Here is a 23972-nt window from a genome sequence, read left to right on the forward strand (position 1 = left end):
CAAGTCTTGATAGTGAGTAGGGCAAGTTTTCTCAAGCTTTTTTTTTCCTTCAAAGGTCTCTTAATTATTCTGTCGTTAATTTTAGTATCCATTTTTCTTCAAGGGTGTCTTAACTATTCTCAGTCTTTTAATATTAGTATTTTTAGGTTAATTTTAGAATAAGTTTGTCAGATCCTGGAAAATACCTGACTGGTATTTTGTTTTGTTTTCATGTCAGATGGTTAATGTGCCTACATTGTAACAAGGTTTGAGGGAGGCACATCTCATGTATGAGGGTGAAAACCCAATCATCACTTGGGAACTACAAAAGGATCTGCCTGGTAGTTTGACTGGAGTTGCACTGAATCTACAGATGCATTTGGAAGAACCAACATCTTCATACTCCGTGTGAGCTTGAAAAATAATATGCATTCTATGGTTGTTGATGGCAGACCTCTATATGTGGACATTAAGTAGTTCTGTTAGTCATGCTGTTCAAATTGTCCACATTATTAATAATTTTTGTCTGCTGCCTCTATCAATTACTGACAGAGGTATTTTATCATATCCCATTATAATTACAGACTTGTCTATTTCTCTTTGTAGTTCTATCAATTTTTGATTTATGTATTTTAAGCATATTATTAGAAGCATAGAAATTTAAAATGCTGATCAAGTCAAATTTTTTAAAATTCGAAAGCAAAGAACTAGCAACTATAAAAAGTGGTAACAAACTTGAAAAAAAAAGCTAGAAGTTCCAGAATTGGGGAGAAAGGCAATAACAAAAGTTAAGAATTCAATGGATGGCTTTAATCCCAAATTAGATACAGCAGAAGAATTATTAAACTAAAAATTAGGTTAAAAGAATATATCAAGATGAAGTATGGACAGCAGACAAAAGGATGGAAAATATAGAGAAGTAGGTAAGAGACACAGAATAGGCAAAGAGACTATGCAACACGCAATTAATTGTTATTCCCAAAAGAGAAGCAAAAGCAATATTTGAGAATATAAGATAGAGAATTTTCCAAAACGGATTAATTTAAGAAGCCTAGAGGGCTTAAGTCGACCAGGACCATCTTAATCCAATTTCAAGGCTTGGGGTTTTCTGATCTACCCAGAGGACTGGAAGCTCAGTTGTGGGAGCTGTTTTATTCCTGATTAACTCCTGCTTGCCAGGGTGAAATCCTTGATGGGTTCTGAATTCTTTTTTTTTTTGAGACGGAGTCTCGCTGTGTCGCCAGGCTGGAGTGCAGTGGTGCGATCTCGGCTCACTGCAAGCTCGGCCTCCCGGGTTCAAGCCATTCTCTGGCCTCAGCCTCCACAGTAGCTGGGACTACAGGGGGCGCACCACCACGCCCAGCTAATTTTTGTATTTTTAGTAGAGACGGGGTTTCACCATGTTGGCCAGGATGGTCTCAATCTTTTGACCTCGTGATCCACCCGTTTTGGCCTCTCAAAGTGCTGGAATTACAGGCCTGAACCACCGCGCCTGGCTGGGTTCTGAATTCTTACTGTTTTTCTCTCTAGTCCCAGAAAGCTGCCAAGGTGCAGCTCAGAACCTCAGATACTCTATCAGCTGGTGACCACTGAGAAAAATGAAACCACCCTATATTTCTAGCAGAGAAGGATTTAGTTGTTTATAATCAGAGAATTGGTTGTAAAAATGTTGCAAGAACTAGAGAAGTGAAAGGGAAAGGAAATATCACCCAGAGATCAAGAAGCCGACTTATCCCCTGGGTTATAGCCCACCAACCCACAAGATTGCCACTGCTCCTGGCACTGCTATTGAAAATGACCTACCACTTCTAATCAGATGCTCCAGAGTTAACCCCATCAATGCTGCAGAGACCAACACCAAAGTTGTTGGAGCCTACAATAAGTCACTGTCAGAAGTGGAAAAATGGCTTATTTCTCTCCTCATCCAATCAACCTAAGACCACAGGGGCAATGCTATAGTTCGACAAAGACAGATTTATCAGGCTGTTGCAATGAGGGAAACACCAAAGGAACCATGGAGCATCTCACCAAACACCAGGAAAGACAGCGTTATTACAGGATTTGGGGGAAGTGTACAGTTTAGATGAAATTAAAGTGAAGCAGTGTTTGAATAGGCTCAAAGCAAAACAAAGCTGTGTGTAAAGAGTCAATAACATATCTGGACTGCAAAGTGGATCAGAGTCCTGTTTCCTTAGAAACTAAAAAGTGAAGATATATGTGGTATGTTGTGTCTAGAAATCACTTATCTGAAACTTAGCATACAGATTGGATATCAAGGTTGCTTCTCTATATCAAAGAGGCTCAGATCCTTCAGGCAAAACTGAGTTGTGTTTCATTCTTACAGATATAATTTCAAACGACAAATGATTTTAGGAAAAGGTTTTTTCCAGTGAGTAAGAAAGCAGTCATGATTTAAAGAAGATACTATGATACTTTACAACTGCAGCATGGCCTTAGAAAAATGTTGTTTCCCATTAACTTTACACTTTGGCAGTTTTCTGGAACTAGAGAGAAAAACATTAAGAATCCAGGACCTGTCAAAGGCTTCATCTGTGGCTGTTGCCCTAGCCTGTTGAATGGCAGGACAGATTGTTACTTTCTCAATCTGGGTTTACTGTTATATTCTCATTCCTTTCTTCCGTTTTCAGTCTTCCTCTAGTGTTTCCCATTGCCAAAGCCTAACTAGAACTGAGCTGGCAAGAAAGTCTGGGAAAAGTAGTTTTCAGGCTTGTTGCCCTGAGATACAAAGCAAAGAGATGAAATGGAGCTGAGAGCCAAGAGGAAAAACAACTCACAGACTATATCTTTTCAAGTTCAGTAAATGCCCTCAAGAACAAAGTAGTCTTGGATGATGAGCTCATCTCTAGTTTCTCATCTCCACCGAGATCTTAGCCCATAGTTCCTGACTACCTTTTTCATTCTTTGACACATAAAAGAAAATGATTTTTAGATTTTCCAGCTATTTTAGTTGTTCAAGCAGAATGGATATTTTAGCAAAATTACCTACTTCACATTACCCATTCCTTCTACTTTCTGTTCAGTTTTAACACATTCCTATCAAACTAATCTTCCTAAACTCAGCTCAGATCATGTCTCTTCCTTGGTCAAATATCTCAAATGGTTCTGTGTCTCCTGAAAAATCTAACTTTTTTACCTGATATTCTGGGACCTCTATGATCCACTTTTGATGTAATGCTTCATTCATAATTATCCTCCTCAACTCTCTCATAGTAATGGGATGAGTCACTTCTACAAGAGACTAGGGTCGCCAGGCATGGTGGCTCTTTCCTGTTATCTCAGCACTGTAAGAGGCTGAGGCAGGAGAATCACTTGGGTCCAGGATTTCAGGACCAGCCTGGGCAACATAGCAAGACCTTGTCTCCACTAAAAATTTAAAAATTAGCCAGGTGTGGTGGCATGCACCTGTAGTCCAAGCTACGAAGGATGCTGATGCAGGAGGATTGTTTGAGCCCGGTAGGCTGAGGCTGCAGTGAACTATGATCGTGCCACTGCACTGTGGTCTAGGTGACAGAGCTAGCCTCTTTCTCAAAAAAAAAAAAAAAAAAAGAGAGAGAGAGAGAGACTAGGGTCAAGCCACCAGTACGAGACTGCCTTCTTTAAAGAACAAGGACGACGGGTGGACGTTTATAGCAGGCAAGATCAATCACCATCCTTCTGTGCTTTTCAAATAAACCTGGGACAGACTCCCCATTTTCTGCTGTAAGGATCGGAGCCCAGGGTTTCCCATGCCTATGTGTCCTGCTTTAAGGAAGCTGGACTGAGGAAATAAAGTTGTTGGAAAAAGCAGTCTTGAGTGCACAGCATTTCAACCTCCTCTGGGCTATGCAAGAACTGGACTTGGGCCTAAAACACTTCCTTACAAAGAGAAAAGGAATCTTCACAGGCTGCACTGGACTTATCACCTTGTGTTGGAATGCCTTTCCCTGTTTCAGACTCAATGTGTACCCCTTTATTCTGCTTAAGCATGTGTGTCTTATGGCACTCGACCAACCCCACTACTGTTGTATACAGGGCTATAGTACATCTGTCCCTGCAGGGAGGGGATGGGGCCCTTCTGCTATATATCTGTTCATGCAGGGAAGGGATGGGGTCCTTCTGCTGTGACACAGAGGGATGTGTGCAGGCCAGTTGCAGGCTCAACAGAGGACCTCAAACATTACACTCTCAGCATTGGGTTCTCATCTCCATTATAAATCCTATTTGTGTAGCAACAGCTGTCAAGAGGTGGCTCCATATGTGCAAATGAGAAATGAGACCAGCCAGTGTGTAGACAGGAACATTTTGCCTATAGATGGTCCTTGATGCTGACCTCAATAGGTTATGTGAGCTCAGGACACAACGCAATTTTTATTAGATTGCACCATTCAATGTCCTTAAATTCAGTGCAACCCAAAATGTTTTTCCAAGCTATGTAGCATTTCAGTAAAATTGAATCCATATTATTTTAATTCATGGACAATTGACCAGTTAACAAGTTGTATGGTGAGAACAAGTTAATGTCTCCAAACTTTTCAAACCTTGTATTGAAGCTCATTTTTTCAGTTATTTTTCTTGGAAACAAAAAGCCTATTATGCAAAAAATAAGTAAATAAATAAACAAACTAACCCCAAACTCCGTATGGTTTCAATTAGCCAAGCCCTAGGGGAGCTTAGAGGTGTGTGGTGGGGGAAAGGGTTTGTGACCTAAGAGAACCCATGTTTCTCCCTTTATAAGACTGTAATTCTTCCCTCTCTTTGACTTTCAGATCTCAGCTCCAGATCTATGACATCAAATTTTTCACCCAATGTATTTTATAGTTTTTACAGGGTTTTTTCATCTATCATTTCACTAGATTCTCAGTAAAACCCTATGAAGTCAACATCTCTAGACAGTAATTTTGTTCTCATTAAATAAAAGGGAAGGTGAGGCTCAAAGAAGTTAGATATCTAAAGGCTCACAGTGTTATATCCAGGCTTCAAGATAGCCCCCAATGACTCCTGCCTCCCACATTGTACCAGGATTGGCCAGTGTGACCAATAGCAATCAGCAGAAGTAATGCTTTGTCACTTCCAATAATAGGTTATAAAAAGGCAGCGACTTCAGTCTTAAGATCCATGTTCATTCTCTCTCTCTCTCTCTCCCTCTCTCTCTCATCTCTCTCTCTCTCACACACACACACACACACACACACACCTCCCTCTCTCTCTCTCTCTCTCTCCTATGACAGGCCAATGTGATAAGGAACTGAAGTCTCCAACCAACAGCTAGAAAGAAACTGAGACCTGCCAAAAACCATATGAGTGAGATTGAAAGTGGATCCTTCAGCCCCAGTCAAGCCTTCTGATGAGTTAAACATGGAAAAGGGTGAGCAATTCAGATTCATATTGACTCTGAAATATTAAAGTCACCTTTAGGCCATAAATCACACCTGTGTTACGGATATTAGATAACATCTAGTCAAGCCTTCTCATTTTATAGATGAGGAAAATGAAACCCCGAAAGGAGAAGGGACTTACCCCAGGTCACAGAGCAAATTGTAGAACCAAGACTAGGACCCAGGCTCTCTCATATTGTATAGGAGTCTTCTATTACTTTTCCATCATCAGGACTGCTCTTAAATGTTTTCCAGTGATGGTGTTCCTGGAGGCAAGCTAAACAGGTCAATCTCAGGCCAAAATTTAAAATGAATAGCAGAAATCATCAATGTATCCCTATGCCCTACTTCACAAATGGATTTTGGGGGGAATTTTGCTTAAATCTCAGACAAGCTAAAGGAAAAGAGAAGAGAGATGCTGATGCTGCATTTTTTTAAGAGCTAGGTCAGAGACATAGAAGAGAGAAATGAAATGAGGTTACTGGCCACCCACTTTAAAATATTATACAGTTCATATGCATCTTAAGAGAACATCAAGAAAGAATGTTTATCAATTTCCTATAAAAATATGAAGTCAGTCTTTTAATAAGAGACAAATATTGCAACTTCTTGGAGCAATTTTGCTGAGTCGGCTGAACTGGTATGGAATGTCCTTGTTACATATATGCTCAGTATAATACACCCACTTAGTAATTTAGTGCTTGAGACCATCAAAATTATTTTGCGTTGCCATGTATTAGTTTTCCAGTAATGGAAAAAGCATCTTCACTGATCCATCTCTGCATGCACTGTAGTAGTTTAAATACTTTAACATCATTACAATTAAATACAAATGTTCTCGAAATATTTTTATTAACATTTAAGTTATTTAAATGTCTAAAGCTACTGAAGTAAAGGTGAATGAGGTGAGTCATTTTAAAATGGTTACTAGCCTGATCAATGGTCCAAGAAGATACCGGGGAAAAAGAAAGGGTCCCATAGTTAACCCATGGTCAGTGATAAATAGGCCTAAATACCTACTGGGAAGCCCTGGTTCACTACTAATAAGAAAGAGGACACTCTCTCCCAACTTTAGTTATAAAAAGAGTCACTACTAACATTTACTGCGCATTTACTCTACGCTAAGCAGTGTACCAAGCACTTCATATGTGTTACTCTGCATAACCTTTATAAAAACTCTATCAGGTACCTAGCATTACATTTATTTTACCCATTTTATAGATTAAAAATATGAAACTTAAGGAAATTAATTAACTTTACCAAGATCTATTGGCTAATAAGAGTAGATCTCAGAGATTCAATGACACCAGGCCTCTCTCTCCACCTCTCATTTCTTCCCCCCGCCCCCATCTCTCATTTCTGTCTCATTCTCAACATCAACTTTATTCTTCAGCCTCCTCCATGTGTCTGGAAATGGGCAAAAAAGGTTCTGGGGTGACATTTATAAAGTTACTGATCAAAGGAAATATCTCTAGTTTGCATACAAATCCCAGGGAAGATGTAGATTGGTCTGACTTAGGCCACATGCCCAACTCTGGGAAAATCATTATGTCCAAGAAGGCTCCATGATTACCTGAATCCAGGGTCATATAACCACCCCTGTGACCAATAAAACAGATGCTATGAGTAGTAGCATTATCAGGTTCCATGATTGTAGTGGATCAGCATCCTAAAGGAAGTAGAGGGATGCCAGGCAGCTAAAAACAGATACCCACTTTAGTAGCCTGTTGTGGGAGTGGTAAACGCCGGAGTGGAGAAGTGTCCAGGCAATGGTCAGTCTAGAGGAATTCCACAAAGAAGATGAAATGTCAACTGGGCACAGTAGCTCATGCCTGTAATCCCAGCACTTTGAGAGGCTGAGGTGGGCAGATCACTTGAGGCCAGGAGTTTGAGACCAGCCTGGCCAACATGGCAAAACCCCATCTCTACTAAAAACACAAAAATTAACTAGGCATGGTGGCACACACCTGTGATCCCAGTTTCTTGGGAGGCTGAGGCAGGAGAATTACTTGAACTCAGGAGGCAGAGGCTGCAGTGAGCAGAGATCGCACCACTGCACTCCAGCCTGGGTGACAAGGCAAGACTCTGTCTCAAAAAAAAAAAAAAAAAAAAAGTGGAAACATGAAGAAAGACGTGAAGATGTTAAATAACATAATGCATTCAGAGATCTGCAAGTATTTTAGATGTGTCTGTATAGTAAGATCTGTATGGCAAGGGATAGAGATCTGAGATTAAAGGCTGTGAAGAACTTTGTACAATACCCTAAGGAGCTGGTGCTTCATTCTAAAAGCAAGGATAAAGTCATTGAAGGATTTTAAGAAAGGGGAAAATATAATGGGTTCTGATTGTGAGAAAGACTAGTCTTTGGATAAATGTAAAAGGAAAGTTAGGAGTAGAAAAGTCAGTGAGAAAACCTACAATAGTCCAGCCAAGAGAAAGTGAGAAAATGAACAGCAGTAGTTTGCAGTGAATGATCTCTTGGTGATCTTGGTGATCAAGAGATTGAGAGGAGCAGTGCTAGGGAGGCAGGGTTTAGGAAGGAAACTGAATCCTGATGGGATTAGATTGTTCATGCTGTCCATGATGCTCAAACACCTTCATGGCTGCCCCAACATGGCAGTGAACCAAAGGCACCCCTGTAAACAAACAGACCCCAAATCCTGCTGGTATCCCTAGCAGAAGCAGTGGCAACTACATTCCACCACCTACACACTTTACATCTAAGCTGCTGGTTTCACTATTTATAAAGGACACTTTAACCCATAGCCTTGGAAGTGGAATTATGAGTACAGAAACTGTAGAGGTCTTTAATGAGAATTTAACAGAACTTTCTAGCTGCTAAAGGCAGCATGGCACATGAAAGCTGGGTCATTAGGGCAGACATCTGTTTGGCTCCTGACTCTGATACCTTAAGCTCTCCAAGCCTTGGTTTCCTCAGGAAATAGTTTGCTTGCAATAATTCCATTTATCTCTCAGGGGGATTATGAGGACTAAAAATAATAATACAGGTGACAACAAAAAAACTTCACAATGTGGTTAGAAATGAATGTGTTTGAATCACTAATTTGTTTTGTTCAAGGGGGCACAGGAAGAAAAGTCAAAATATGGGCATTCATGCTTCTACCAACAAGTGAATTATTGACCCATACACACACACGCTCGCACACACACACTCACACAGACAATTTTATATATATATGTGTGTGTGTGTGTGTGTGTGTGTGTGTGTGTGTGTGTGTGTGTGTTTTTAAGAGAGAGAGGGTCTCACTCTGTCGCCCAGGCTGGAGTGCAGTGGCGCAGTCTCAGCTTACTACAACCTCCACTTCCCAGGTTCAAGCAATTCTCCCACTTCAGAATAGCTGAGATTACAGCCTCCAGAGTAGCTGGGATTACAGGTGCCCACCACCAAGCCCAGCAAATTTTTTTGTATTTTTAGTAGAGATGGGGTTTCACCATGTTGGTCAGGCTGGTCTTGAGCTCCTGACCTCAAGTGATGCACCCACCTTGGCCTCACAAAGTGCTGGGATTACAGACGTGAGCTGCTGAGCCCAGCCATTGCCTCTTATGTATTAAGGCGGCAGAATACAGTTGACTATGTCATAAACAGTGAGTTACTCATCCCAGTATGTACATTGGAATTGAGGTGAATTAATTCATTTTCTGTAACATTTTCTAATAAATTGCATCTACTTATTGAACTTAAAATGGATAAATAAAGTATCTCACAAAAATGTAAAGTTTTACTGTATTCATAGCCTTGTGGTTAAGATTATACTCCATAGCAGATAGCAATAAATACATGTATTTAAATGGCAGACCATCACAGGAGAGATTATTCGCAAATGAAGTTGTCAGAAATTTCAGCATTAAAGTAGCAGATAAAGTAGTGAAAAGTTTAATTTAAGAATTCAGAAAATATGTATAGGTATAATTTTAAAGGGACTTGTGTTCCACCTGGCTAATGTTCTTTCTTGTTGGCCATTTTATATTAATCGGTTTGTTAATATTCTTTAACCTCCTCTCTTACCTTTAAGACAAAAGGTAATGAACTAGCCCAATGCTTTTTATTCCCATAGTCACTTGGGTTAATAGTCTTCCTTTTCCTCTTCTACTTTCTTTAAATCTATTGAGATTTGTAGCAATAGTTCAGCCATAATTGTGACCTAGAAAAATTGTGAATAGAAAAGTAGGGCAATCACTTCCCCATGTATATGTGTATCAAAACATCATATTGTACACTTTAAATATATACAACTTTTAAAAGAAAGGAAAATGTGGCTTTTAGTTTTCTTTTTCAATGTATGTTAAGTGCCTAGCACGCAACTGGCCCGAAGAGGGAGCTTAGAGGCAGGCAAAACAGGGCTTGGTCTGCATCCTGCTAGTCCATGCCCTCCCATATGCAAATGAAGCCCTGGCAGAGGAAGTCCATCCATTGAAGTGCTTCCCAGTGAACTCTGCCATGTCTACTATTTAGTTCCTTCTAACTCTTACCCAGAAAATGGATGCTTATTTGGGGCTATTATAGTCAGTAATCTTTCATGATAAATAATCATAAATCAGACATGCAGAATATCTACTCTCTTCCTAAAGAAAAAAATAAGTAATTTCTTACAATGCCAGTCAGTTGGTTACTTTTTGCTCTAGTAGACTGGCTGAGAGCCATTAATAGAAGGAAATGCATATTGCAGGTAACTGGAAGGATAAATCTTAGTAAAATTAGTACAATAAACTTTTCTCAATTACAAATATGCTGCATATAATTCTAATTCAGGTGACCCTGGCTTTAAGACTGCTGCTGAACTTATGATCCTTCCTACTTTGACACTACAGTAAAGACTAAACCCCATATTGATGACCATTAATTTCTCCAAGCAATGCTTCAGCATTTTGATTGCCGGCCTGATATGTTCACCAAGTATAATATGACAATAACTCAGCTGCCATGGTCTATAGGTGCACTTAGAGTAAGAGAATCTCTTTCAAGTTGCTCTACGTTTTATTTTAGCATGTTTTCTGTGAACTTTTAAATGCCCTGCTCTTCACTGTGTCTAAGAAAAAGATGTGATGGAATGCATAGAGTGCCAAAACTGCTCAAAAAAAGGTGAAATAATCCACCTCTTTGAAAAGGAAACATGAGAGTTTAACTTAACAGTAGGAGAAATGAATGTGAATGAGCAAACTTCCAAGTCCACTTGTCACACTCACAAACACAAGCTCAACTCTGAAGTTCAAGGAAATATCTCTGGAGACTCTGAAGAGCACTGAGCCAATGTAATGGTATTTTTACAAATAAAATGGAATGATTTATCACATGAAAGACCTTACATTGTGTGATGGGGGGTGCCAAGGCCATGTTCCACTTCTTTGTCTAGTTGAATAGAGCAAGTCACCTTGGAAAGGGCCTTCCTAGTCAAAATATAAATTTAAAGGGCCTCTCTTATCTAATAGATACTCACTGGCTCCAGAAATGTCTATAACAGATTTTTTTAAATGTTCTAACAAAGGCGGGCCCTTGCAGTGTATAACTTGTGGCAGGAGAAGTTATACCAAGTTTAATGATTTTTCTCTAGGCTTTTTGAGAAGGAAGGAACAAAGACCTCAACACCTGCTCCCCAAAATTCAAAGTTAAGAAAAACAGAGTAGATCAGGATTGGCTGACCCAAGTTCTGCTGGCTGAGGAGACCTAAAGGATCTTAAAAGTAAACTCACTCACCACTGGGACTGAGCTGATGTCCAGTTCCAGCACAAGAATCTAAGGGTTCTGGTCCAGGCTGGAGCTAGAAGCACCTCTAAACTTGATTGCCTGGCACCATAATTCCTACTTTGAAAATGCAATGGCTGAACATGCAAATTCAAACAACAATGAAAAGGCCCCAGTAATTAATCCTGTGGCAGTACAAGCAGAACTTAGGTAAGCACAAGCATCATTCCAGGGTCTGTAAGAGTCAACTGTAACCTGCAAGGCTAACCTTCAAATAAGATATAGAACACCTGCAAAAGCACCAGCAGGGCTGACCTGTGTCTCCAATTATCACACCAGAATTTCAACTGATTAGAAAATTGGAAATGAAGGAAAGTCCATAGAATGAAAACATCAACTGCCTGTTAAAAGGTCATGTCAGGTATTGAATATTTAATTCAATATAGATTCAATAAATTCAACAATTAATTCAAAATAATTGTGTTTCTAATGAAATTAAGAAGCAATTCCAGGCCAGGCACGGTGGCTTACGCCTGTAACCCCAGCACTTTGGGAGGCCGAGGCCAGTGGACCACCTGAGCTCAGGAGTTGGAGAGCACCCTGAGCAATATGGTGAAACCTCATCTCTACCAAACATACAAAAATTAGCCGGACGTGGTGGCACGCACCTGTAATATCAGCTACTCAGGAGGCTGAGGCAGGAGAATCACTTGAACCTGGGAGGTGGAGGTTGCAGTGAGCCGAGTAGCACCATTGCACTCCAGCCTGGGCAACAAGAGTGAAACTCTGCCAAAAAAAAAAAAAAAAAAAAAAAAAAGAAGACGAAGCAATTGCATTTACAATAGCATCCAAAATAATGAAATACTTAGGAATAAAGTTAACAAAAAAAATACAAAACATATGCTTTGACAGCTACAAAACATTGTTCAAAGAAATTAAAGAAGATCTAAAAACATAGAAAATCAACCCAAATTCATCGATTTAAAGAATTCATGTTGTTAAAATGGCAATATTCCCCAAATTGATCTACAGTTTCGATGCAATCCTAATCAAAACCCCAGCTGCCTTTTTGAAGAAACTGACCAGCTAATCCTGAAGTTCACATAGAAATGCAAGGGACTCAGTATAGCCAAAACAATATTGAAGAAAAATGAAGCTGAAGGATTCACACTTTCTGATTTACTGCAAAACTTACTACACAGCTGAAATACTCGAGTCAGTAGTGTGCTCTGGCATAATGATAGACATATAGGACAATAGAGTATAATTGAGAATTCAGAAATGAACCCATACATTTATGTACAATTGTTTTTCTACCATGATACCAAGACCATTTAATGGAGAAGGAATAGTCTTTTCAACAAATGGTGCTGAGAAAACTGGATATTCATATACAAAAAATAATGTGTACTGCTTCCATACACAAAAATGAACTAAAAGTTGATCATAGACCTAAATGTAAGAATTAAAATATAAAACTGATAGAAGAATGCTGTATTAGGGTTCTCTAGAGGGACAAAACTAGTAGGATATATATATATAAAATACTTAATGAACTTCCCTTTATACATATGCACAAGGTATATAATATATATAAAAGCACAAGAAAGCACATGTATATTATATATACAAAGGTGGAATATATAACAATATATAAATATATATATTTTATATAGAAATATATTTTTATAGAAATATATATGAACACATATATTTTATATATATATAAAGGAACATTTATGAAGTATTCACTTACACAATCACAAGGTCCCACCATAGGCTGTCTGCAAGCTGAGGAGGAAGGAGAGCCAGTCCGGGTCCCAGAACTGAAGAACTTGGAATCCGATGTTCGAGGGCAGGAAGCGTCCAGCATGGGAGAAAGATGTAGGCTGGGAGCCTAGGCCAGTCTCTCCTTTTAACGTTTTTCTGACTGCCTTATATTCACTGGCAGCTGATTAGATTGTGCCCACCAGATTAAAGGTGGATCTGCCTTCCCCAGCCTAGTGACTCAAATGTTAATCTCTTTTGGCAACACCCTCACAGACACACCCCCCAGGATCAATACTTTGTATCTTTCAATCCAATCAAGTTGACACTCAATATTAACCATAACACATACATAGGTGCAAATCTTTGTGATCTGGTGTAGGACAGTTTTTTCTTAAATGTAACACCAAAAGCACAAGTAACAAGTTTCTTGAAAAGGACAAATTTGACTTTATCAGAATTTAGAATTTTTATTCTTCAGAGGACACCATCAAGAAAATGAAAAGACAACCTGCAGAATGATAGAAAATATCTGCAAATATTGTTTACAATAAAGAATCTGGTATCCAGAGTGTATTCTAAAAACTATCGTAAAGTCACCAATAAAAAGACAGTTCAGTTTTTAAAGGAGTAAAGGAATTTTTTTTTTTTTTTTTTTTTTTTTTTTTTTTTTTTTTTTTGTGATGGAGTCTCGCACTGTTGCCCAGGCTGGAGTGCAGTGGAGCCATCTCGGCTCACTGCAAGCTCTGCCTCCCAGGTTCACGCCATTCTCCTGACTCAGCCTCCTGAGTAGCTGGGACGACAGGCGCCCGCCACCACGCCCAGTTAATTTTTTGTATTTTTAGTAGAGACGGGGTTTCACTATGTTAGCCAGGATGGTCTCGATCTCCTGATCTCGTGATCCACCTGTCTGGGCCTGCCAAAGTGCTGGGACCACAGGTGTGAGCCACCACACCCAGCCTTAAAGGAGTGAAGGATTTTAATAGACATTTCTCCAAATAAGATACACAAATGGTCAATAAACACGTAAAAATACACTCAATATCATTAATCAATGCAAATCAAAACCACGTAAGATACAACTTCACACTCACTAGAATGGCTATAATAAAAAAGATGAGTAATAACAAGTGTTGGCGAGTATGTGGAGAAATTGGAACCCTCATATACTGCTAGTGGGATTGTCAAATGGTGCAGCCACTATAAAAAAACAGTCTGGCAATTTCTTAAAAGTTTAAACATAAAGTTACCATATGATACAGCAATTCCACTCCTCCTAAGAAAAATGAAAACATATTTATACAAAAATCTGTACAGAAACATTCATAGAAGTATTATTCACAATAACCCAAAGTGGAAATAACACAAATATCCATCAATTGATGAATAGTTAGCCAAATGTATATTCATACAATGTAGTATTATTCAGCCACAAAAAGGAAAGAAATGCAGATATATGTTACAATATAAACTGTGAAAACATTATACTAAGTGAAATAACTCAGTACACAGGCAATACATTATATGATTCCATTAATGTGAAAAATCCAAAATAAGTGCATCTAGAGAGACAGAAAATATACTGGTGGCTGTCCAGGGTGGGGAGGGGAAGGCTAGGGGAACTGACAGAAGAATTGACAGGGCTTCTTTGGGCATGATAAAAATATTCTGAACTTAGATCATAGTGATGGCTCTGCAACTCTAAATATACTGTAAACCATTAAATTATACATTTTAAAGGGGTAACTTTTATGGAATATAAATTGTATCTCAATAATGATGTTTACAAAAGAAATATACAAGTACGTTTCTTATTTTCTCCAAGAAATGGAGATAACATTTTCCTGTGGGGCTATATAAACTTTAAATAATCCACTTATTTTATATATGTCTCATAAAAAGATTCAGCATGGAGAAACAGTATACTGCAGTAGGTAAGCGCATGAACTCTGGAGCCAGACACCCCACAACCAAAATATCACCCACGCTGGAGTCACAGTTCAATGCATCCTCAACTTCCCAGGCCTAAGTAATCCTCCCACCTCAGCCTCCCAAGTAGCTAGGATCATAGGAGGGCACCACCATACCCGGTTAATTTCTTACTAGATAATTTTTTTGTAGAGATAGGTTCTTCCTGTGTTGCCCAGGCTGGTCTCAAACTCCTGGTTTCAAGTGATCCTCCTGCCTTGGACTCACAAAGTGCTGGTATTACAGATGTGAGCCATCATTCTATACCTCAGTTTTTTCATCTGAAAAATAGGGATAACAGTAAAACTCACCTAATTAAATTGCTGGAAAGATTAAATGAAAAGTGTTTAGCATAGTGCCTGACACAAAGTTAAGTGCAAAATAAAGCTTAATATTCAAAATAATTTTTAATATACATATTTAATGTAGGCTTTAATAACATGATACGATTGCTTGCATGGGGGAGAGAATCTGTAGACTAGGTGATGGATGTAGGAGGAAGATATTTCACACTGTATCATCTTTTCATATTTTTAGATTTTTGAATCATGCAAGTGTATTACACAGGCACTGAAGAAATTAATTTAATTAATTATTTTTTTAAAAATAAACCAGACTGTAACTATACTCCCAAACTAGTCTAGCAGGCTATACTAGTTATGTTCGCATGACTGTAGGATCAGGTAGAACAAATCTAATACCTGGCAACAACGTTGGCAAAAGCATGTATCTCATCCAGATGATGCATCCAGATTGTTGGAAGATACACAACAGAAAAGTTTTTATTGTAAGCAATAGGTAGATGTGTTTCTTCAAAGAGAAAACTGATTGATCGGGAGGCTGAGGCGGGCGGATCACGAGGTCAGGTGATCGAGACCATTCTGGCTAACACGGTGAAACCCTGTCTCCACTAAAAATACAAAAAATTAGCCGGGCGTGGTGGCAGGCGCATGTAGTCCCAACTACTCGGGAGACTGAGGCAGAGAGTTGCTGAAAGCCCAGAGGGGAAGGTTGCAGTGAGCCGACATTGCGCTACTGCACTCTAGCCTGGACAACAGAGCGAGACTTCTTCTCAAAAAAGAAAGAGAGAAAGAAAACTGATTGATAATAAAAAATAAACAGCTGCTGGGCATGGTGGCTCATCCTTGTACTCCTAGCACACTGGGAGGCCGAGGTGGGTGGATCGCTTGAGCTCAGGAGAGACCAGTCTGGGCAACATAGTGAAACCCTGTCTCTACCAAAAACACAAAAATTCGCCTGCTGTGGTAGTATGCGCCTGTGGTCCCAGCTACTCGGGAGGCTGAGGTAGGAGGATTGCTTGAGCCTGGGATGTGGAGGTTGCAGTGAGCTATGATAAAGGCACTGCACTCCAGTCTGGGTAACAGGGTGAAAACTGTCTCAAAGAAAAAAAGAGAGAGAGAGAGAGAGAGAGAGAGAGAGAGAGAGAGAGAGAGAGAGAGAGAGAGAGAGAGAGAGAGATGTGGTGGTTAGGAGCATGGAATCTGGAACTAGACTTCCTGGTTTGAATTCCAGCTTTCTTTCTCAGTAAGATTTTTTAACCTCTCTGTGCCGGGGAGCAGGGAGGAGCGGGGGTGGGAGCGAGGGGGTGGGGAGCGGGGGAGAAGGGAAGGAAGCGGGGGACGGGAAGCGGGGGCGGGGGAAGCGGGGTAGGGGGCAGGGAGGCTCGGGCATGGCGGGCTGCAGGTCCTGAGCCCTGCCCTGCGGGGAGGCAGCTGAGGCCCGGCGAGAATCCGAGTGCAGCCCCAGCAGGCCAGCACTGCTGGGGGACCCGGCGCATCCTCTGCAGCTGCTGGCCCGGGTGCTAAGCCCCTCACTGCCCAGGGCCAGCGGCGCCAGCCACCGCTCCGAGTGCAGCGGCCAGCCGAGCCCACGTCCACCCGCACCTCGCGCTGGCCCACTAGCGCAGCGCACAGCCCCGGTTCCAGCCCGCGCCTCTCCCTCCACACCTTCCTGCAAGCAGAGGGAGCCGGCTGTGGCCTCAGCCAGCCCAGAGAGGTGCTCCCACAGTGCAGTGGCGGGCTGAAGGGCTCCTCAAGTGCCACTAGAGTGGACGCCTAGGCCAAGGAGGCAATGAGAGCGAGGGCTGCTGGCACACTGTCACCTCTCAGTAGTGCTACAGAAATGTTAGCTATTGTAATTATTGGGCAAATCGCAAGCACTGACACAGAAGCATGAAAGAATTATCTGAAAAGTTAAATTATCCCTTGGTTCCCAGAAAAAAATCAAAAGTTAAATTAAAATGTCAAAAATAAAGACTATCATTTAAGAAAGCTCTTTCACACTGACAAAAATATTTTGGAAGCAAATGTCTTAGACATAATGCATGCTCAAGGAATCAGGAGCATTTATAAATTGACAAAATATCAATAATTTAGTTGAAATTAATAAAAAGTAAAAGAAAGGAGAGAAAGGAAATGTTGCCAGACAAAGAGTCATTCTTCTGTTACTTACTATTGGAAAATTTCAAAGCCATCCATGAACACTGAAATCAGAAATGAAAATTGTTGAGAAAGGCAACTCTAATTTTGAACACTTAAAAGTGCTTGGAGAATGAAGAAGTTCCTGTTGCTAGAAGAGCTTTCCAATGAAAAGACATACCTTTTATTCAAACTTCATTGGACACTTATCTGGAAACTACTATTCTTCCTATACAAGGTCTTTGGGGAAAAATATATCAGATTTGTTGCATATGGGACACATGCATAAAGAAGGAAGCATGATAGTAAAAGGATTGCCTATGGACCTGTCACCTGCTTAAGAATTGGAGTATTAACAAAATTACTGTATCTGTATGTGTTCCTTCCCTAGCACATTCTCTAGCTTCCTTCTCAACATTTAGTTTTTAAGAATTTTAAAAATGGTACCATTCTATATGTACTATTCTACTGTATGACTTTTTTTTTACTCTATTAGTTTTAAAGATTCATTCATAATTATGTATGAATATGATACTCATTTACTTTTCACTGATTTATATAAAAGTCCATTTAAAAGATATTCCACCATTACAGAAATTATATTCCTATCAGTGGACATTTTGATTGTTTCAGGATTTTTGTTCTTACCAACAATGCTCCAATGAATGTTATCACATGTGTCTTAGTGTGTATATTTAGAGTATTTCTTCATGACACCTATAAGTGAAATTGCTCATTTGTAGAGTAATTAAGTGCTCAGCTCTATAAGGGAATGAAAACAATGTTTTTTAAAGTAGTTTTATCAACTAACACTCTAATGGAAAAAGCACAAGACTTCCCATCAATCCGCATCCTCATCTGCATTTGGTTTTGTCAAACTTCTTGATTTTTTGCATTTTTATGTGCACTTAATTTGCATTTCTTGATAACTAATGGTGTATCTTCACTAATATCCATTTGCCATTTGTTTCTCCTCTTCTGTGAAATGGCTATAATCTTTTGCCATGAACAGAATTATTTTTCAGTTATCATTTTTCTTTCTGATGTGTGATCCTTTGCAAATAAATGCTGTGTGGCTTATCTTTTCAGCCTTTTTTTATAGAGACTTTTGTTTCCTTAATCTTAATGTAAAATATTGACTCATCCATGTTTTCCTCTCTGTTAAGAATGATTTCTCTACCAAATGTTGCAGTGAAATTTAAAATTTTTGCCTTTCATGTCTAGCTCATTAATCCATTGGGAACGGATTTTTTATATGAGAAAGGGGACTGAATCCTACTTTTTTTCTCATGTGGAATACCAACTTTCCCAGCCCCATTTCCTGACTATTCTTTTTTTTCTCAGTGATCTACAATACTACCTATGTCAAATATAAAATTTTCCAATATGCTTGGGGCTGCTTCTGAACTCTCATTTTCTTTTATCGGCCATTTTATCTATCACATTAGCAATACTGCACTATTTTAATTACTAAAGCTTTATCATAAAGCTTAATATAAAAAGAAAAGTCTCTCTACCCCTCCATCTTACTGATCTTCAGGACTGTCTTGGTGATTCTTGAGCTTGCCTGTGACATACAACACTCTAACAAGTAACCGGCCTCGTGATAGGCTAACTTATGCTCTAATAACTAACAATCCCCATATCTCAGTGGTTTAAACCAAAAAAAAAAAAAAAAAAAAAAAAAAGTTGATTGCTTGTTTAGGCTACATAATCTTTTCTGCTCTTTTCTATGACAGCCCCATTCTACGGGTCAGGCTAACAGAGCAGTCATATAAAACTCATTGTTTTCCCTCCACGGTAGAGGGTAAGAGTGCAGGAGGACAGCTCCCTGTCAATCAGACTCTGACAGGAAGTAATGTGCACTTTCAAATACAGCATCTGGGCCAGGGCTGCTCAAGCGTTCCCAGTAAACTGCAAGGAAGCCAGAAAATGCAATCTATTATGTATCAGAAAGACAGTCAAAAACCTTCGTCAAACTAATGGTTACAACTTGGACCATGACCTCTAAAGCCTGTGCCTCAGTGCCTTCCAAGAATCTTACACAAGAATACAGATAGAAATAGGAAGTGGCAGGTCAATAGCCTGGATTCAGAATCTGAAGAATCCCACTTCATCATTTGTCATTTATTTTGTGGAATTTTAGGCTTAAATCAAGACTTGAGTTAAATAAGCTTCTAGCAAATGCTGTGGAAGTAGGATAATATCAGTTACTTCTTTGAGAATGGAAAGTATTGAATCAGAAAATGGGTTTACCTTCTTATATTAAAGAAAAATTAGGAAGATGTCCAGTTGAACCTAAAATTCCTTTGTTCCAGATGCTTTCTTGTAAACCCCTACTCTGTGCTAGCTAATCAGAAAACTCATTTGTTGACTAATCCCATGGAAGATGATGTCTCAAGTAAGAGTGTATCTATTTGTGACTAACTTTTCCCTCAAATTACAAATCCTGTCCTGTTATTTCCTGACAGTCAATGTAAAGAGATGAGGACTCTGTTGTTCTTAAATTTTTTTAGTATACATCCAGGCTATACTAACCTGAAATAGGAAACATTTTAGATAACTTTGAAAAGTCATAGGATTTGATTTTCAGCTAATTATTTATAATTGTACCTGGTGTTAATAAATGTATTGTTTCAAGTAAGACAGAATTGACAATGAGGTTATCCATTGATCGTTTTGCTCTTTTTCCACTTAGAATTGACTCCATTATTACACAAAATCTAAAATGTTTGCTGCAACTGGTTAGTGTTTGAGATAGATACAATTGTAATCTTCCTGCTGCAGCTGTTTACAACAAGCATGCTTTTTTAAAAATGCCTCTATTTATACATCTCAATGCAATACAATGTCTCATTCTCCCATAAATGTGTATAACTAATCTACACTGCAAAGTTCCTAACTACTAAGCAATAGGCCATGAATCTCCTGAACCCTCCTGTCGTCAAGAAGAAAAAGAGCTAGCACTCAATTAAGCACATCTGGTAGAAATATGAAAAAACGCAGAAAAAAATTTAAACATAGTAAAATGAAAAGAATGAAGCCTCTGAGTCAGGCTGCCTGGGTTTGAGCCTCCATTCCATCAATTTTTAGCTGCGTGAACTGGGACAACTATAATATAGAAATAAAGACCATGGGTTCTAGAATTAGGTTTGCAGATTCTGCCTCTTGCGGGTCATGAGTCTTTGGGAAAGTTACTTAACCTAAGCCTCACTTTCTTCATCTGTAAAATGAAGATGATATTAGTAGTTACCTCATGGTATATGTATTACATTATATTTTAAATGTTCTTACCATAATTCCAGGCACATAGTAAGTGTTCAAGGAATGAAAGCTGCCGTTGTATTAGTAACACTGATATTATTATAAAAATTTATGTATATTTACTATAGGGAAATTTTTATTGTGTTTGTCATTATAGGCAACCACAAGTTCATTAACGATGGATATAGATTTGTCTTCACCTTCCAAAGATCACATTTTTTTCCTACTGGGTCAACTGGAAAACATAGACTTTTCTGGAAAAATGAACACAGGATCCTAGGAATGGACACAGGCTCAATAGATGGATACGCACAAATGTAGTGATATGAAGGTATATAGTCAAATGGCAAAGACTTTCCATACGTAAGGGCAGAAACCTACAAGACAAGCAAGCCCACCGCCTGACCACTGGCTGTATTATCTGCCCCAGGGCTGCTTCTACCCCAGGTGCCTGCAGATGGTCCCAGAAAGCAAGACTTCAAGAATACAGCCTGGCTTCTAGAAGACAAGAATCCTCCTATACTTTGTACAAGGATGTGTGGTTGTAGCACAGTAAGAAGCAAATTCAGGTCATCCTTGCAGCCTTCCTGATTTCAGAGGGAGGGTTTCCACTGTGGGCAGAGGGAAGACTCTTGCCCAAGTTCCCACAGTAAGTTGGCTGCCACCTTGTCCCCAATTTGTAAACACCCCCACGATCAACAGAAATTTCCAGACTTTCTAATTCAGTGAAACTTGAATGTTCTGAAATAGAAGCCAAGGGCATCTAGGAATCTTATTTTATCTTAAGCATTATATGAAATACGGGCTTTTCCCTCCTAGGGCTGAGAAATAGTGGAAAATGTCAATGATGCTGCTGAAGAGAAAAAGACAATAACAAAATTAGCTTCTTTCATGCTAAGGGTCACAGAGATGGGTCTTTTCCATGGATGGCTCAGGGATGTGTGTACTGCAGGAAGCTCATGACCCATGAGCCACTTGTGCATGATTTGGCCCAAAGAACCATGCTAATTGGTAACAGGTTGCAACTCTTCGTTTCCTTCCCACTCACCTTCTACAGGCACCTTTGACCTTCTTCACCCTAGCTGTTGCTCATTTGTTCTGAAAGATTTCCCTTCTGCTTTCAAGGGCTAGCCTGGCTTAGTTAGCCACAATGCTCCCAATTCTTGCCCAGATGCCCCTTCATGAATAACCCCATTCATCCCATGCATGGAAGAAATTGGCTCATCCTCAAGCTCTGATTAATACAACCTCCAATACTAGTTTCTTTCCAACAAAGTAATGTGGTTTCCTATCAACAGACCAGTACCTAGACTCTGGGTGGAATCAGGGGGTAGTTTAAAACAACAAGAAAAGCCAAGAACTTTTTGTTTAATTTTCTATTTGCTAATGATTTGTGCAACTCCCTCCTTTCCTCCCTTTTACTTGGTTAATTGGTTGGATTTTTCTTTCCTTACTGGGGAAAATTCAGGCTATAACATTTTAAGATTTTCTCTGGTTTGTATGTCAAAAGAAAAGGTAGATCTTATTGTCCAGATGGGCCTGTGGGCGTAGTGAATTCCTGAAGGGATTCCCATTCCTAAAAATGTGGGAGACTCCCTCCCTCTGTCTGTAAGTGGCTGATGGGACACAGTGGTGATCATAGCCTCTGTAAGACCACAGAGGGGAGAGTGCATCAAATCGTCGTGTACCAAAAACCTCCAGTATTAGAACCAAGACGTGGCTTAATCAAAGATATTGACCCATGTCCAGGCACTGTGTGGGTTACTGTTGAGAAATTGGAATTTACCACATTGCCCTTGTCACCAATGGGCTCACAATCTATGGTGAAGAAGAAATACATATACAAAGAACTACAGTCCAAGGTAGAATGATATAAATTCCTTAAAAGTTCAAAATAAAAAGAGCTTTGAGTTACAAGGGAAGGAAATAGGCGAAGACTAAATGACAAAATAAAGAATGATCTTATGAAGGAAGCTGGCTTGAGAAAGACCTTAGAGGAATAAGGAATTAAGGAGCAATTAATCAGACAGAGACCCTTGCGCATGCTTTGTTTATCTTCATAAGGTGAACCATAAGGAGACATGATGTTATACATCTACTTGCTCATCAATCTCTGGTCTCTCCACCCAATAGAATATGAGATCTGTGAAGACAGAGGCTCTATATGTCCTGTTTTTGTCACAGCACCAAGAGCAATGCCTGCCACATAGTAAGCACATCGTGGCTATTTGTTGGATACATGATTGAAGTGTCCGAGTAGTCCAGGCAGAAGGGACAAAGTAATTAAAGGAAGACTGAGATTTAAAAAACAAACAAACAAACACCCATTTGTTGGCTATTCTGTCTCAGAAATTAAGTGCTTCCAAGGTATTCACTTTTACTGTCTGTGTCTAACGCAGGGCTCAGTAAACTTTTTCAGTAAAGGGCCAGATAATAAGTATTACAGGCTCTGTAAGCCATACCGTCTCTATGGCAACTACTCAACTCTGCTGTAGGAGCATGAAAGCCATCATCGATGATATGTTAAAAAACGGGCATGGCTGTGTTGCAATACAACTTTATTTACCAAAACAGACAGCAGGCCCAATTTGGCCCACAGGCCGTAGTTTGCCGATCCCTCCATAAATCAAAGGCAAATAAATTATTGCACTATACACTATTAACCACTGCACATAAATGTTTGAGTAAAGAGAGAAAGAGACATATTATGAATCTGTTATGGACTGAATGTTTGTGTTTTCCCAAAATTCATATGTTAAAGCCTGACCTCCAGTGTGATAGAAAGTGGGGCCTTTGGCAGTTGATTAGGTCATAAAGGTAGACCTAAGCCTTTAAGAATAGTACTAGTGCCCTTATAAGGAGAGGCCAGAGAGGGACTTAGCTCACTCTCCTTCTGCCTTGTGATGATACAATGAGAAGTTGGTGGTCTGCAACCCAGAAGAGAGCCCTCACCAAGAACCTAACCATGCTGGCACCCTGATCCAGAACCCAACAATGCTAACACCCTGATCTGGGACTTCCAGTCTCTAGAACTATGAGAAACAAATGCCTGTTGTTTACAAGCCACTAGTCTAGGATACTTTGTTACAGCTGCCCAAACTAAGGCACAATATCTGCACCATTGATTGATCACCTGACTACAGGTATTTTAATCCTGCATTATCCTAAGGAACAAAGGATTTACTCAGTCACATTACTTTCCCAGGCCCGAGTTGAAAATTCAACTCGGTTCCCTCCAGAGCATTTTGAATAGTTATCAAATAGGATGAGCAAATTCCTAAGCACGTGGCAGAGACACTGGAGCAGATGTCCCCAGGAGAACTTCCTTTCATGACTCAAATTTCAATTTTTATTTGAAATGTATGGGTGACTCAGCATACCTCTCGTCAAGTGCAAATATATATGTGTGAATGTGGGATAAAATATTCATGTCTTTTGTGGGGATTTCACACAGAAATCCCAACTATTGATAGACCATAA

General features: G+C 39.6%; 1 non-coding gene across 1 annotated transcript; it reads right to left on the reverse strand.

The window, feature by feature from the left end:
• Positions 1 to 211: 211 nt before the first annotated feature.
• LOC115895572 lies at positions 212 to 313 on the reverse strand. Its single transcript, XR_004055764.1, has one exon. It is a non-coding gene; the product is annotated as a small nucleolar RNA U13 (small nucleolar RNA).
• Between the last annotated feature and the right edge of the window lie 23659 nt (positions 314 to 23972).

This window comes from Rhinopithecus roxellana, chromosome 21 (genome assembly GCF_007565055.1).
Source record: "Rhinopithecus roxellana isolate Shanxi Qingling chromosome 21, ASM756505v1, whole genome shotgun sequence".
NCBI classification, from domain to species: domain Eukaryota; kingdom Metazoa; phylum Chordata; class Mammalia; order Primates; family Cercopithecidae; genus Rhinopithecus; species Rhinopithecus roxellana.